The sequence below is a fragment of the Pan troglodytes genome, chromosome 11, assembly GCF_028858775.2.
Source record: "Pan troglodytes isolate AG18354 chromosome 11, NHGRI_mPanTro3-v2.0_pri, whole genome shotgun sequence".
Classification (NCBI taxonomy): Eukaryota; Metazoa; Chordata; class Mammalia; order Primates; family Hominidae; genus Pan; species Pan troglodytes.
Window position 1 is genome coordinate 58,834,629 of NC_072409.2, and position 15,828 is coordinate 58,850,456.

The 15,828-nt window shown below is 51.0% G+C and overlaps 1 protein-coding gene across 3 annotated transcripts in view; it reads left to right on the forward strand.

Moving 5' to 3' along the window:
• The window catches only part of LOC129135946 (zinc-regulated GTPase metalloprotein activator 1C), a 95,673-nt gene extending 81,106 nt beyond the window's left edge, over positions 1-14,567 (forward strand). The window contains exons 8-12 of one of the 3 annotated variants that reach the window (XR_008537069.2): positions 8,067-8,290; positions 9,292-11,867; positions 12,711-12,821; positions 13,020-13,088; positions 14,257-14,567. The gene's annotated coding sequence lies outside the window, so the exon portion shown is untranslated. Of the gene's footprint in view, positions 1-8,066; positions 8,291-9,291; positions 11,868-12,710; positions 12,822-13,019; positions 13,089-14,256 lie in introns of those variants that run through there. The other 2 variants (XR_010148676.1, XR_008537073.2) reach the window with 2 other exon arrangements.
• The last annotated feature ends 1,261 nt before the right edge of the window (positions 14,568-15,828 follow it).

Consider the following 15,828-nt stretch of genomic DNA (forward strand, 5'->3'; position numbering starts at 1 on the left):
TAAATATCCTGAAAGGGAGAGGACGATATTACTTCCTATAACAGATAGATATTACTCCCCGTAATAGAGCAGGAGGTGTACACCCAACCGTGTGATACTGTTCCTAATATTCAGAGGCAGAGAGGTCGATATTACTCTCAATATCGCAGGAAGTGTACACCCCCGTGTGAGATGGTCCTTAATAATATTCCAAGGCAGAGGGGGTGATATTACTACATTTATCGCAGAAAGTGTACACCCCCCCAGGGATGTTGTTCCCATGATCCTGGAGAGAAGAGGATGATATTAGTTTAAATATGACAGAAGGTGTATACGCCCCAACTGATATTGTTTCTAATTTCAGTGTGGGAGAGGAGGATATGACACCCAATATCGCAGGGAGTAGAAACACACCTGTGATACGGTTCTTAATATTCAGGGTGGAAGAGGATGATATTACTCCCAATACAGACGGGTGTACAACCTCTGCACACCGAGGGTGTACACCCATCTGTCAAACAGCACATAATTTCCAGAGGGGGAGATATTACCCCCAATATAGTAAACAGGCTGTGAGTCCACCGTGGACAGTAATAACTCGGGGGGGAAAGGAGGTGGCTCTTACTCCCCATATCGCGGGGGGTGCCTCACCCCACTGCGAGGTGGATCATAATAGGGAGGGGGGGGAGAAGGGGTGGCTGTTACTCCCCATATCGCGGAGGGTGCCTCACCCCCCTGACATGTGGATAGTAATAAATAGCCAGGGGGGGGAAAGGAGGTGGCTCTTACTCCCCATATCTCAGGGGGTGCCTCACACCCCTGCAATGTGGATCATAATAAATAGCTGGGGGGAAAGGGGGTGGCCCTTACTCCCCATACCGCGGGGGGTGCCTCACCCCCTGCAATGTGACCTGTGTCCGTTGTGAGCATTCTCTTTTTTCCTGCTATTAGGAACAATTTCACAGAGTGTGTGTACACAGCCTGCGATATGAAAACTAATATCCTCTGCACCTCCGCATATACGGACCATATCACACAATGGGTGTACACTTTTTGCGGGATTTGGGGTCATGTCATCCTGTGTTTCCCTAAATAGTCGGGGAAATATCACAGGCCTATTCGGAGGCACATCCTACTTTTGCTACTGGAAATTAGGAGTAATATCACAGATGGGGTGTAAAGCCACTGTCATATTTGAAGTAATATCATGCTCTCCCCCACTAGTTGTGACGCACAGTATCACAGGGGGTATATACCTTCTGCGGTATTGGGAGTAATATCATCATCTCTTCCTTTACATGATAGGAACAACATCAGAGACGGGGTGTACACCCCGTGTGTTTTTGAAAGCAATGTCATTCACTCTTCTTCTAGATTTTACGATTCATATCACAGGCGGGGTGTGCACCCCTTCTTATATTGGGAGTTATCGGATCCTTTTTCAAGCTGTATATTTAGAACAATATCCCATGGGGCTGTACATGTCTTCGATACTGGTCGTAATATCATCTTGTCCTTTCCTGGATACAAGAAAAAATATCACAGACGAGGTGTACACCCCTTGTAATATTGGGAGTAATATCACCTCTCCCCATGTGGTTATTAAGGACAAAATCACAGGGTGATGTACAGTTCCTACTTTATTGAGAGTAATATCATCCACTCACCCCCTGGATATCAGGAGCCATATCACAGAAGTGTTGTACACCCCCTTCGATACACTCCCTTCAATATTGTCAGCAATATCACCGTCTTCCCACCTAGATATTAGGAACAATACCCCGGGGGGCTTGGGGGTGTACACCCACTGCGAGATCCAGAGTAATATCAGCCTTTTCCCGCTGGATATTAGGAAGTATATCACAGGTGTGTGTGCACCTTCTGCGATATTGGGAGTAATATCAGCCTCTACCGCGCTGCATATTAGGAACAATATACGGGGGGTGTGGGGGTTACGCTCCCTGCGATACTGAGAGTAATGTTATTCTCTTCTCCCTGTACATTAGGAACTATATCACGGGGTCTGTACACCTTCTGCCATGTTGGGATTAATGTAATCCTCTCCCCCCATTGAATATCAAAAACAATATCACAGAAGGGCATACACCCTCTGTGATATGGCCAGTAATATCATCGTCTCTACCTTTGGATACTAGGAACAACATCACAGAGGGTGTGTACACCCCCTGCGATATTGGGTGTAATGTTAGCCTCTCTTCCCCTGGATATGAGGAACAACATCCCTGGTCGGGGGAGGTGGAGTACATTAAGAACAATATCTGAAGGAGGTGGGTGTACACGCCCTGAGATATTGGGTGTAGTATCATCCTCTCTTTCCTAGGATATTAAGAACAATATCACAGGAGGGGTGTACAGCCCCTGCGATATTGGGAGTAATATCATCCCCTCCCCCTCTCTATATAAGGAACAATATCCCGGGGTGGGTGTACATCCCCTGCGATATTGGGCGTAATGTCATCGTCTCCCAACGTGGATATTGGCAATAATGTCCCAGGGGGGTGTACAACTTCTTCGATATTGGGAGTAGTATCGTCCTCTCCCCTCGGGATGGTAGGCAAAATATGGAAGGGGTTTTACAGCTCATGCGACATGGGCAGTAATGTCATCCTCTCTCCACCTAGATATTAGGAACTATATTACAGGCGGCTGTACACTTCTTGCGATATTGGGAGTAATATCATCCTCTCCCATCATGGATATTAAGAACAATATTACCAAAGAGGTGTACACCCCCTGCGATATTGACAGTAATATTTGGCTCTCCCTTTCGGGTTATTAGGAACAATGTCGCAGGAGGTGTGCACAACCCCTGCGATATTGGGAGTCATATCATCCTCTCCCCCTGAATATAAGAAACAATATCACGGGAGGATGTACACCCTGTGCGATATTCGGAGTAACATCATTTTCTCCCCCTCGGGATATTCAGAACAATATCACAGTGGGTGTGTACAGCCGCTGCGACATTGCCACCAGTATCATCCTCTCCCTCCCAGGATATAAGGAACAATGTCACAAGGGGGCGCACACCCCCTGCGATATTGGGGGTAATTTCTTCCTCTGCCGCGCTGGCTATTAGGAACAATGTCACAGAAGGGGTGTCCACTCCCTGCTATATTGGGAGTGAGATCTTCCTCTCCATCCCTGAATATTAGGAACAATATCCCTAGGGAGTGTACACCTCCTGCAATAGTGAGACTAAGATCATCCTCTCGCCCCCTGGATATTAGGATCAATATCATAGGGGTGGTGTACACCCCCTGCGAAATTGGAAGAAATATCATCCTCTCCACCTTTGGACGTTAGGGACAGTATCACGGGGGAGGTCTACGCCCCCTGCGATATTGGGAGTCATATCATCTGCTCCCACCCAGGACATTAGGAACAAGATGACTGAACAGAGGTACACCCGCAGCGATATTTTCAATAATGTCATCCTCTACACCCTGGCAATTAGGAGAAACATCATAGAGGTGTGTACACTTTCAGCGACATCGGGAGTAATATCCTATCCCCCACAGATATCGGGAACAGTTATATTAATTATTAATATTAATAAATATATTAATAATTAATAGTAATCATCGGTATTAATAATTGCAATAGAGATAGCAAAAGTTAATACGGATTAAAAATATTAACAATTACTATTAATAACAATATCACTATTAATAATAAAATAATGATATTATTAATCAATGTTACATAAATCAGTCATAAGTGATGTTGGTAATAAAACAATAATTAATATTAAGATTAATAACTCATATTATTGAAAAATGACATTAATACAGATAATTTTAATCATGCATAATCGTACATTTAAAATAATCATTAATGATTAATAACATTATACTATTAATTAATATTACCATTGATAATTATTAAGACTGATGTTTAACAATTAATAATATTATTAAGATTGATGCTTAATAATTAATCGTATTATTTCTCCTAATACCGCAGGGGGTGTACGCCTACCTGTGATATTGTTCCTAATATCCAGGGATGGAGAGCATGATATTAGTTTTAATATCTCAGTAGGTGTACACTCACACTGTGACACTGATCCTAATATCCAGGGAGTAGAGTATGACATGACTCCCAACATAGCAATGAATGTACAGCCACCCGGTGATATTGCTCCTAATATTCACGGAAGAAGCGTAGGATATTACTTCCAAAATCGCAGGGAGTGTACACCTCTTCTGTGATATTGTTCCTGGTATCCCGAGGGGGAGAGGATGATAATAATTCCAGTATCGCAGGCTGTGATCACCCACCCTGTGGTATTGTTATTAACATCCTGAAACGGAGAGGATGATATTACTCCCCGTAATAGATAGATATTACTCCCCATAACAGAGCAGGAGGTGTACACCCACCCTGTGATATTGTTCCTAATATTCAGAGGCCGAGAGGTCGATATTACTCCCAATATGGCAGGAAGTGTACACCCCCGTGTGAGATGGTCCTTAATAATATTCCAAGGCAGAGGGGGAGATATTACTCCCAATATCGCAGAAAGTGTACACCCTCAGGGATATTGTTCTCATGATCCTGGAGGGAAGAGGATGATATCACTTTAAATATCACAGAAGGTGTGCACGCCCCCACTGATATCGGTTCTAATTTCCACGTGGGAGAGGAGGATGTGACGCCCAATCACACCTGCAGTAGAAACACAGCTGTGATACTGTTCTTAATATTCAGGGAGGAAGACGATGATATTACTCCGAAAACAGATGGCTGTACACCCTCTGCACACCTAGGGTGTACCCCCATCTGTGAAAGAGTTTATAATTTCCAGAGGGGGAGATGATATCACTCCGAATATCGTAAACAGGCTGTGAGTCCACCGCGGATCCTAAAAACCAGGGAGGGAAGAGGGGCTGGCACTTACTCCCTGCATCGCGGGGGGTATCTCACCCCCTTGCGATGGGGGTCCTAAGAGCCAGGGAGGGAAGAGGGGCTGGCTTTCACACCCCGGATCAAGGGGGGTCCCAGCGATGGGGGTCCTAAGAGCTAGTGGGGGAAGAGGGCCTGGCTCTTATTCCCCAACTCGCGAGGGATGCCTCCCCCCTCTGCGATGGGGGTCCCAAGAGCCACGGGGGAAGAGGGGCTGCCTCTCAGTCCCCGCCTCACACGGGGTGCCTCCTCCCCCTGCGATGGGGGTCCTAAGAGCCAGGGGGGGAAAGGAGCTGGCTCTCAGTCCCCGCCTCGCGGGAGGTGCCTCCCCTCACTGCGATGGGGGTCCCAAGAGCCAGGGAGGGAAGAGGGGCTGGCTCTCAGTCCCCGCCTCCCGGGGGGTACCTCCCCCGCCTGCGATGGGGGTCCCAAGAGACAGGGGGGGAAGAAGGGCTGACTCTCAGTCCATGCCTCGTGGGGGATGCCTCCCCCCCTGCGATGGGGGTCCCAACAGCCAGCGGGGGAGGAGGGGCTGGCTGAGTCCCCGCCTCACGGGGGGTGCATCACCACCCCTGCGATGGGGGTTCCAAGAGCCAGTAAGGGAAGAGGGGCTGGCTCTCAGTCACCGCCTCGCGGGGGGTGCCTCCTTTCCTTTCTACATAGACACAGTGACAGTCTGATCTCTCTTTCTTTTCCCTACAGGTGGACACGCCCCCACTGATATTCCTTCTAATTGCAACGTGGGAGAGGAGGATATGACATGCGATATCGCAGGGAGTAGAAACACCCCTGTGATACTGTTCTTAATATTCAGGGAGGAAGAGATGATATTACTCCCAATACAGACGGGTGTACACCCGTCTGTGAAAGAGTTCGTAATCTCCAGAGGGGGAGATGATGTTACTCACAATATGGTAAAGAGGCTGTGAGTCCACCAAGGATCCTCAGAGCCAGGGAGTGAAGAGGGGCTGGCTCTCAGTCCCCGCCTCGCGGGGGTGACTCCCCCCCACTGCGATGGGGGTCCTAAGAGCCAGGAGCAGAAGAGGGGCTGGCTCTCTGTACCCACCTCGCGGGGGGTGCCTCCCCGCCCTGTGATGGGGGTCCTAAGAGCCAGAAGGCTTAGAGGGGCTGGCTCTCAGTCCCCGCCTCGTGAGGGGTGCCTCCTCCACCTGCGATGGGGGTCCTAAGAGCCAGTGGGGGAATAGGGGCTGGCGCTCAGTCACCGCCTCGCGGGGGGTGCTTCCGCCCGCTGCGATGGGGTTCCTAAGAGCCAGGGGGAGAAGAGGGGTTGGCTCTCAGTCCCCGCCTCGCCGGGGGTGCCTCCTCCCCCTGCGATGGGGGTCCTAAGGGCCCAGGAGGAAGAGGGGCTGTCTCTCAGTCCCCGCCTCGCGGGGAGTGCCTCCCCTTCCTGCGATGGGGGTCCTAAGAGCCAGGAGGGGAAGAGGGGCTGGCTTTCAGTCACCACAGCTTGGGGGGCCTTTATGTTCTGGTTTTACCCAAGAGTCAGCTGATTTGCTTCTTGTACTAGCAGGGCAGTTGCTGCCAAGGCCCTCAAACAGGGGGGCCATCCTTTAGAAACCCTGTCTAGCTGTTTAGAGAGGTAGGCCACTGGCCTCAGCCAGGGCCCCACAGTTTGGGTTTAAAGTCCAGCTGCCATCTTTTCTCTGACGCATACAATGGAAAAGGCTTTGTGAGATCCGGTAGCCCCTGGGCTGGGGCTTCCAGAAGTTTTTCGTTTAACTCATGAAAGACTTGCTGTTGTTGGAATCTCCATTCCAAATGTTCCCGGTCCCCGCCCCCTTTGTGACGTCATACAAAGGCTTGGCTAATACTGCAAAGTTTGGGCTCCCCAGTCTACAAAACCCCGCAGCTCCTAGGAATTCTCTCACCAGCCTTCTGCACTTAGGCTCTGGTAGATTGCAAATGACCTGCTTTCTTTGGGATCCCGGGCTGCTTTCGGACACCTGTCGAATAGTAAATCCCAAGTAAGGTATCTGCGGTCATCAGCAGATCTGAGTTTTCTTCTTGGACACCTAATACCCACAGCCCTCCAGGTCAGTCCTAAGGATCTTAGAATCCTCGATGGGGGTCATAAGCCAGGGGGGGAAGAGGGACTGGCTCTCAGTCCCCGCCTCGCGTGGTGTGCCTCCCCCGTGTGATGAGGATCCTCAGAGTTGGGCAGGGAACAAGGGCTGGCTCTCAGTCCCCGCCTCGTTGGGGGTGCCTCCCCCCCTGCGATGGGGGTCCTAAGAGAAATGGAGGGAAGAGGGGCTGGCTCTCAGTCCCCGCCACGAGGGGGGTGCCTCCCCCGCTGCGATGGGGTCCCAAGAGCCAGGGGGGAAGAGCGGCTGGCTCTCAGTCCCCGCCTCGTGAGGGGTCCATCCCCCCACTGCGATGGGGGTCCTAAGAGCCAGGGGGCGAAGAAGGGCTGACTCTCAGTCCCTGCCTCGCGGGGGGTGCCTCACCCCCTGCGAGGGGGATCCTAAGAGCCAGGGGGGGAAGAGGGGCTGGCTCTCAGTCCCCGCCTCGCTGGGCGTGCCTCCCCCTCCTGCGATGGGGGTCCTAAGAGCTAGGAGGGGAAGAGGAGCTGGCTCTCAGTCCCCACCTCACGGGGGGTGCCTCCCCCACTTGCGATGGGGGTCCTAAGAGCCTTGGGGGGAAGAGGGTCTGGATCTCAGTCCCCGCCTCGCGGGGGGTGCCTTGCTACCCTGCGATGGGGGTCCTAAGAGCCAGGCAGGGAAGGGGGGTTGGCTCCCAGTCCCCGCCGCGTGGGGGGTGCCTCCCCCCAACTGCGATGGGGGTCCTAAGAGCCATGGGGGGAAGAGGGGCTGGCTCTCAGTCCCCGCCTCGCGGAGGGTTCCTCCCCGCCTCGCGATACGGATCCTAAGAGCCAGGGGGTGAACAGGGGCTGGCTCAGTCCCCGCCTCGCGGGGGGCGGCTCGCTCTCCTGCGATGGGCATCCTAAGAGCCAGGGGAGTAAGAGGGGGGAGGATGATAATAATTTCAGCATCGCAGGCTGTGTTCACCCAGCCTGTTAAATCATTATTAATATCCTGAAAGGGAGAGGATGATATTACTCCCCGTAATAGACAGATATGACTCCCCATCGTAGAGCACGAGGTGTACACCCGCCCTGTGATTTTCTTCCTCATATTCAGAGACCGAGAGGTTGATGTGACTCCCAATATCGGAGGAAGTATACACCCCCATGTGAGATGGTCCTTAATAATATTCCACGGCGGAGGGGGTGATATGACTACATACATGGCAGAAAGTGGAAACCCCCCAGGGATATTATTCCCACGATCCTGGAGGGAAGAAGATGATGTTACTTTCAATATGAGAGAAGGTGGATGAAGTGGTGGACTGCCCCTCCACACCTGTGAGTATTTCTAGTTGGGTGGGACGAGAGACTGAGAAAAGAAATAAGACACAGAGACAAAGTGTAAAGATACAACAGTGGGTCCAGGGGACCGGCGCTCAGCACACCAAGGACCTGCACTGGCACCAGCCTCTGAGTTCCCTCAGTTTTTATTGATTATGATTTTCATTATTTTAGCAGAAAGGAATGTAGTAGGAGAGCAGGGTGATGATAAGGAGAGAGTCAGCAGAAGACATGTGAACAAAAGAATCTATATCATAATTAGGTTCAAGGGAAGGTACTATGACTGGACTTGCACGTAAGCCAGATTTGTTTCTCTCCACCCAAACATCTCAGTGGAGTAAAGAATAACAAGGCAATGTTACTGCAAACATGTCTCACCTCCCGCCACAGGGCAGCTTTTCTCCTATCTCAGAGTTGAACGAATGTACAATCGGGTTTTACACCGAGATATTCAGTTCCCAGGGGCAAGCAGGAGATAGTGGCCTTCCTCCATCTCAGCTGCAAGAGGCTTTCCTCTTTTACTAATCCACCTCAGCACAGACCATTTACGGGTGTCGGGCTGGGGGACAGTCAGGTCTTTCTCATCCCATGAGGCTATATTTCAGACTATCACATGGGGAGAAAGCTTGGACAATACCCTGCTTTCAAGGGCAGAGGTCCCTGCGGCTTTCCACAGTGCATTGTGTCCCTGGATTATTGAGACTAGAGAATGGCGATGACTTTTACCAAGTATACTGCTGGTAAACATTTTGTTAACAAGGCACGTCCTGCATAGCCCTACATCCCTTAAACTTTGATTTTATACAACACATGTTTTTGTGAGCTCCAGGTTGGGTCAAAGTGGCTGGGGCCAAGCGGCTAGGGCAAAGCTACAAATTAACAACATCTCAGCAAAGCAATTGTTGAAAGGACAGGTCTTTTTCAAAATGGAGTCTCTTATGTCTTTCCTTTCTACATAGACACAGTGACAGTCTGATCTCTCTTTCTTTTCCCTACAGGTGGACACGCCCCCACTGATATTCCTTCTAATTGCAACGTGGGAGAGGAGGATATGACACACGATATCGCAGGGAGTAGAAACACCCCTGTGATACTGTTCTTAATATTCAGGGAGGAAGAGGATGATATTACTCCCAATACAGACGGGTGTACACCCTCTGTACACCGAGGGTGTACGCCCGTCTGTGAAAGAGTTTGTAATCTCCAGAGGGGGAGATGATATTACTCACAATATGGTAAAGAGGCTGTGAGTCCACGGAGGATCCTCAGAGCCAGCGGGGGAAGAGGGGCTGGCTCTCAGTCCCCGCCTCGCGGGGGTGACTCCCCCCACTGTGATGGGGGTCCTAAGAGCCAGTGGGGGAAGAGGGGCTGGCTCTGAGACCCCGCCTCGTGGGGGGTGCCTCCCCACCCTGCGATGGGGATCCTAATGGCCAGTGGGGGAAGAGGGGCTGGCTCTGAGACACCGCCTCGCGGAGTTGCCTCCCCCCCCTGCGATGGGGGTCCTAAGGGCCAGTGGGGGAAGAGGGGCTGGCTCTGAGACCCCGCCTCGCTGGGGGTGCCTCCCCCCACTGCGATGGGGGTCCTGAGAGCCAGTGGGGGAAGAGGGGCTGGCTCTGAGACCCCGCCTCGCGGGGGGTGCCTCCTCCCCCTGCGATGGGTGTCCTAAGAGCCAGTGGGGGAATAGGGGCTGGCTCTCAGTCACCGCCTCGCGGGGGTGCCTCCGCCCGCTGCGATGGGGTTCCTAAGAGCCAGGGGGGGAAGAGGGGTTGGCTCCCAGTCCCCGCCTCGCCGGGGGTGCCTCCTCCCCCTGCGATGGGGGTCCTAAGGGCCCAGGAGGAAGAGGGGCTCTCTCTCAGTCCCCGCCTCGCAGGGAGTGCCTCCCCTACCTGCGAAGGGGGTCCTAAGAGCCAGTGGGGGAAGAGGGGCTGGCTCTGAGACCCCGCCTCGCGGGGGGTGCCTCCCCCCCATTCGATGGGGGTCCTAAGGGCCAGTGGGGGAAGAGGGGCTGGCTCTGAGACCCCGCCTCGCGGGGGGTGCCTCCCCCCTCTGCGATGGGGGTCCCAAGACACAGGGGGGGAAGAGGCGCAGCCTCTCTGTCCCGGCCTCGCGGGGGATGCCTCCCCTTCCTGCGATGGGGGTCCTAAGAGCCAGGGGGGAAGAGGAGCTGGCTCTCAGTCCCCGCCTCGTGGGGGGTGCCTCCCCCCCTTTCGATGGGGGTCCTAAGAGCCAGGAGCGGAAGAGGGGCTGGCTCTCTGTACCCGCCTCGTGGGGGGTGCCTCCCCGCCCTGTGATGGGGGTCCTAAGAGCCAGAAGGCTTAGAGGGGCTGGCTCTCAGTCCCCGCCTCACGGGGGGTGCCTCCTCCCCCTGCGATGGGAGTCATAAGAGCCAGTGGGGGAATAGGGGCTGGCTCTCAGTCACCGCCTCGCGGGGGGTGCCTCCTTTCCTTTCTTCATAGACACAGTGACAGTCTGATCTCTCTTTCTTTTCCCTACAGATGGACACGCCCCCACTGATATTGTTTCTAATGCAACGTGGGAGGGGAGGATATGACACGCGATATCGCAGGGAGTAGAAACACCCGTTTGATAGTGTTCTTAATATTCAAGGAGGAAGAGGATGATGTTATTCCCAATACAGACGGGTGTACACCCTCTGTACACCGAGGGTGTACAGCCGTCTGTGAAGGAGTTCATAATATCCTGAGGGGGAGATGATATTACTCACAATATTGTAAACAGGCTGTGAGTCCACTGCGGATCCTCAGAGCCAGGTGGGGAAGAGGGGCTGGCTGTCAGTCCCCTCCTCGGGGGGGGTGCCTCCCCCACTGCGATGGGGGTCCCAAGAGCCAGTCGGGGAAGAGGGGCTGGCTCTCAGTCTCCGCCTCGAGAGGGGTGCCTCCCCCCACTGCGATCGGGGTCCCAAGAGCCAGGGGGGGGAAGAGGGGCTGGCTCTCAGTCCCCGCCTCGTGGGGGGTGCCTCTCCCCCCTGCGATGGTTGTCCCAAGAGCCGGGGGGGAAGAGGGGCTGGCTGTCAGTCCCCTCCTCGCGGGGGGTGCCTCCCCCACTGCTATGGGGATCCCAAGAGCCAGTGGGGGAAGAGGTGCTGGCTCTCAGTCTCCGCCTCGCGAGGTGCCTCCCCACCCTGCGATCGGGGTCCCAAGAGCCATGGGGGAAGAGGGGCTGGCTCTCTTTGTGGATGATTCTTTTTCCGTTCTCAGGCAGTTTTCTTTTTTCTTTCTTTTTTTTTTGAGTCTGAGTCTTGCTCTGTTGCCCATGCTTTGCTCGATCTCGGGTGACTGCAACCACTGCCTCCCAGGTTCAAGAGATTCTCCTGCCTCAGCCTCCTAAGTAGCTGGGACTAGAGGCGTGTGTCACCACACCCAGCTAATTTTTGTATTTTTAGTAGAGATGGGGTTTCACCATGTTTGCCAGGATGGTCTCTATCTCCTGACCTTGGGATCCACCCAGCCTCCCAAAATGCTGGGATTGCAGGTGCGAGCCACCGGGTCCAGCCTCTCAGGCGATTTTCATACCTGCATACTCTGATCACTACTCTGTTAAACAGTCAAGGAGGGTAAGTATTATCTTCAGATTTCCAGAGCTCTGTCTCTGTACAGCCCTCTCCTCCTCAATATTCTGCCCTATGAATTCTAGCCACATTGGCCTTCCCAGGCTCACAGTTCTGTCTTCTCAACTCAGGAAGATCTCTGAGTTCCATCTGCATTCTTTCTTCCTGTGCTGTGGCCTGGAAAGTTTTCTAAGGTGTTTGGGAGGTCAATTGTGGGGCTAGCCTCATTTGTTTCTCATCTCTTGAGGATCACTGCCCTTTGATGCTTGATTCCAGTGATTGATTCCCTTTGTTGCTTGAGGGCCATAGTTTCATATATTTTGTCCAGTATTTTTGTTGTTTTAGGTCAGAAAGTAATTTTGATCTCTGTTACTCCATCTTGGCCAGAAGTGTAAGACCTAAGCATTTACACATCAAAATACTGCACACATAATTTTAGTTTAAGCTACTTTTTAAAAAATCTCCTTCATTTCCCATTTAGCATTCTATTTAGGGTATTACATTGGTTTTTTTGAAATTCTGTTATTGGCAGTTTCTATTGCCTATCAATCCCATTTAAAGATAGTGCATAGGGTATTCTAAAATAGCTGTTAAGCAAAGAGAAAATTGGGCCTGATAGGGTGAGAATCACAGCTCTAATACCTAGAGTGACCTTATAATGTATTGTCCAAAGGAGATATTTTTGACAGTGAAAGAGGGTGTTGTTAGTAATTATATCAGGACCATGGCCTAAACCAGGACTATCCCAGGCAGCCTGGGACATATTTGTACCCCATCTCTATTTAATGCCTTTATACAATTCTTTACTTAATTCTACCAGCCTTTATTGAGCCTGCTTTCTTTGTCTAGCTGAGTGCCACGTGCTGACATCACTAAGATCAATACAGCAAACTCTGAAAGATGGACAGAGAGAGAGGAGATGGTCCTTTATAATGCAGTGTGATCTGTGCTGCAATAGAGGTGAGCACAAGGGCCTTACGAAGGCTCAGTGAAGAGCATGCTTGACTGCAGGGGAGGGTACTTAGGTTAGAAAAGATGAGTCGAAGTATGTTCATAGGGAGCATGGGATGAGAGGTGGTGGGAAAGGTATTCCAGAGAGTGTGTGTCAAGGCCAAGAGCCAGGGGAATACAGGTAGGGCTTTTTTTTTTTCTTCTAAGATGGAAGAGTGTTCTGATCAGCTGGAAAACAACTCACATGGGAAGCTGTACAGAAATGAGTGGGGAAAGGTAATACTTAACAGCAACAGCAGTTAATATTTAGTGCCCACTTACGACATGCTGGACACAGTTCCGGGTACTCTGAACATATTCGCTCATTTAATCTTTACAACAACCCTATGAGGTAGGTACTATTATTATCCCCATTTTCAGGTGAGGAATCTGAGGCACAGAGAGAGTAAGTACGTTGCCCAGGGCCATGCACCAAGTATGTGGTAGGTCCTGGAGTTGAATGCAGAGCCCCTCCACTCTAAACTCCTGAAAGCCAGATGCTACAAGGCATTGTTATTCCAAGTGGAGGAATGCTAAGGACATCATCCTGCAGGTGACCAGGAAACCCTGAAGCATTCAAAGCAGGGGAATGGCTTAAAACAAGGTGGTATAGGAAAGTGCTCCCAGAGCTGCATGAAAGCCTGGTGTAGTGGAGGTCTCCGCTAGCCACAAGAGGTGGTAAGAGGCTGAGCTGAAGCAGCTGCAGCAGGGATGCAGAGGATACATTCCCCAAACCCTTATGGGCAGAGTCCTTTGGCTTCAGTGACCATGGCCAAGGGTGCAGAGGAGAAGCCCAAGAAGATGCCAGGTGTCTGGCTTATGCCCCTGTGTGAACGTGAAGCCTCTCATTGACATGCAGGTTACAGGAGGAAAAGCAGGTTTATTTGGGAAGGAGGCTTCTAGACCATGACTTCCATTTTAGCCATGTAGTTTTTGAAGTGCTTGTACAAGTTCTAGGTGGAAATGTCCAGGAGGTAGTGGGGAACTCAAAGTAGATCTCAGGAGAGAGGCTTAGGCCAGAGGGCTTGGGGAATCATCAGCATGGCAGTGGGAGGAGAGCTGGTATTTGCATGAGATTGCAATGGAGCATGAACAGAGTGGGAAAAGGTTGTGATGAACCCAGGGACTCCAGTATGCGGTAGCTGGCTGTGAGATTAGGAAGCAATGAAGGAGGCCGAGAAGGATGTAGGGGAGAAGCATCAATAAGGAATAAATGAGTTGCACATGCTCCAGAGAGGCCAACTAAAGACTGGATTTGGCTCTCGCAGGTCATACACGAAAGAATCTTGGAAGCAAAAGGAAAACTGTGGTGGTTTAAAGGGTATATTCAGTTTCTAGTTCTGCTGTCACAAAATACCAGAAACTGGGTGTCTTGTTAAAGCAACAGAAATTTTTTCTCTCACAGTTTTGGAAGCTAGAAGTTCAAAACGAGGTGTTGGCAGCACCATGCTCTCTCTGAAGATGCTAGGAAGAATCTGCTCCATGCCTTTCCATTCGCTTCTGGGGTTTCCTGCAAGCCCTGACATTCCTTGGCTTGTAGATGCATCACCCCAGTTTCCGCCCCCATCATCACATGGCCTCCTCTCTGTGTGTGCCTCTCTGTTCCCTCTATTCTTCTTCTAAGGACACCGACACCAGTCATAGTGGATTAAGGGTCCACTCCTAACTAATTACATCTGCAACAACCCTATTTCCAAATAAAGTCACATTCTAAGATTCCTAGGGAGAACATGAATTTTTGGGGGTGTGTGGATACTGTTCAACCTGGGACATGGAGTAAATAAATGGCAAGGAAGATTACAGATGACTTTAAGCTAAAGAGGGAGATAGGGTTAAATGTAGGACTTTTTTTTTTTTCCAGGACGGGAGAGGTTTAAACATGTTACTACATTGAATAAATGAAATAACCATGGACATGGAGTGGCTAAAGATTCTGAACTAAGTGCAAGTAATTGATAGCGCAAGCTCCCAAGGGGCTGGGGCCTGGAGCGCAGATGGATGGATCCACTGTGGGCAGAACTGGGGCGTGGGAGGGGTGTGCCAATGCAGACGTGTTTGAGTGTGGGGGGCCAGAAGCTGATTGGGGCGAAGCGTGACAGTGCAGCTCCAAGCACGCTGGAGGTGTTCACCAAGCAAATCAAGAGCAGATGGCAGAACGAGCAGCTGAAATAACAGCTTGTGAAATCAACCCTACTTTGTGGGGAGAGGATTAGTTAAGGATTCTAGCCATGAGAACCAAGAAGAGGAGGATAATCTGTTCATGCCTATTATGGGGCTTTGGGGGAGCAGTTTCAGCCTCAACCTGGAGAATGTTTTAGAAGGCCAGAGAAAGGAACCCTGCAAATCATGTGAGCTGGCCCCTCACTTTGAGATGAAGTGTCCATACAGCAGTAATGCCACCCTCTGTAGTGGTTCTAGAGTGTGGCAATCTGGAGGAGTCATTATGGAAAAGGACTGAAGCATAAGAATGTAGGCCCAATACTGAGATAGAAAGAGGATTCTCTGAGATGACTTAGGCAGGGTGATGGTGGTGGAGGTGGATGTAAGAAGCCCTCTGCTGCCTCAGTCCGAGCATGGAATTCAATTGGTCAAGAGCAGAGCCAATCACCATTTAGGCCCCCTTGTTAGCCTTAATTTATTCCTCAGGTATGGAGAATACTCCTCAAGATGCATTCAGAGTGTAAGCTACCTCTTCCTCAGCAGAGGACTGCCCTGCAGGTTTGCAGTTCTGTCATTTGGAAACTCCCTGATGTGTCCCTTGGCTCTTCCCATTCCTTTGCTTCAACAGATTTTAAGACCAGGCACGTTAACTGCAGAAACAGCATGAAAAACAAGTAGGTTTCAGGAAAAATTATCCCAAGTGGAGTCTCTACTGTGCTCTGTTTATCAGATGTAAAGCTTAAAACTGTAAGAATTTTTACAGAGTGTATTCATATCACACCAGTTTTGGGTCCATAGACAGGGGCTTTTTCTAGAT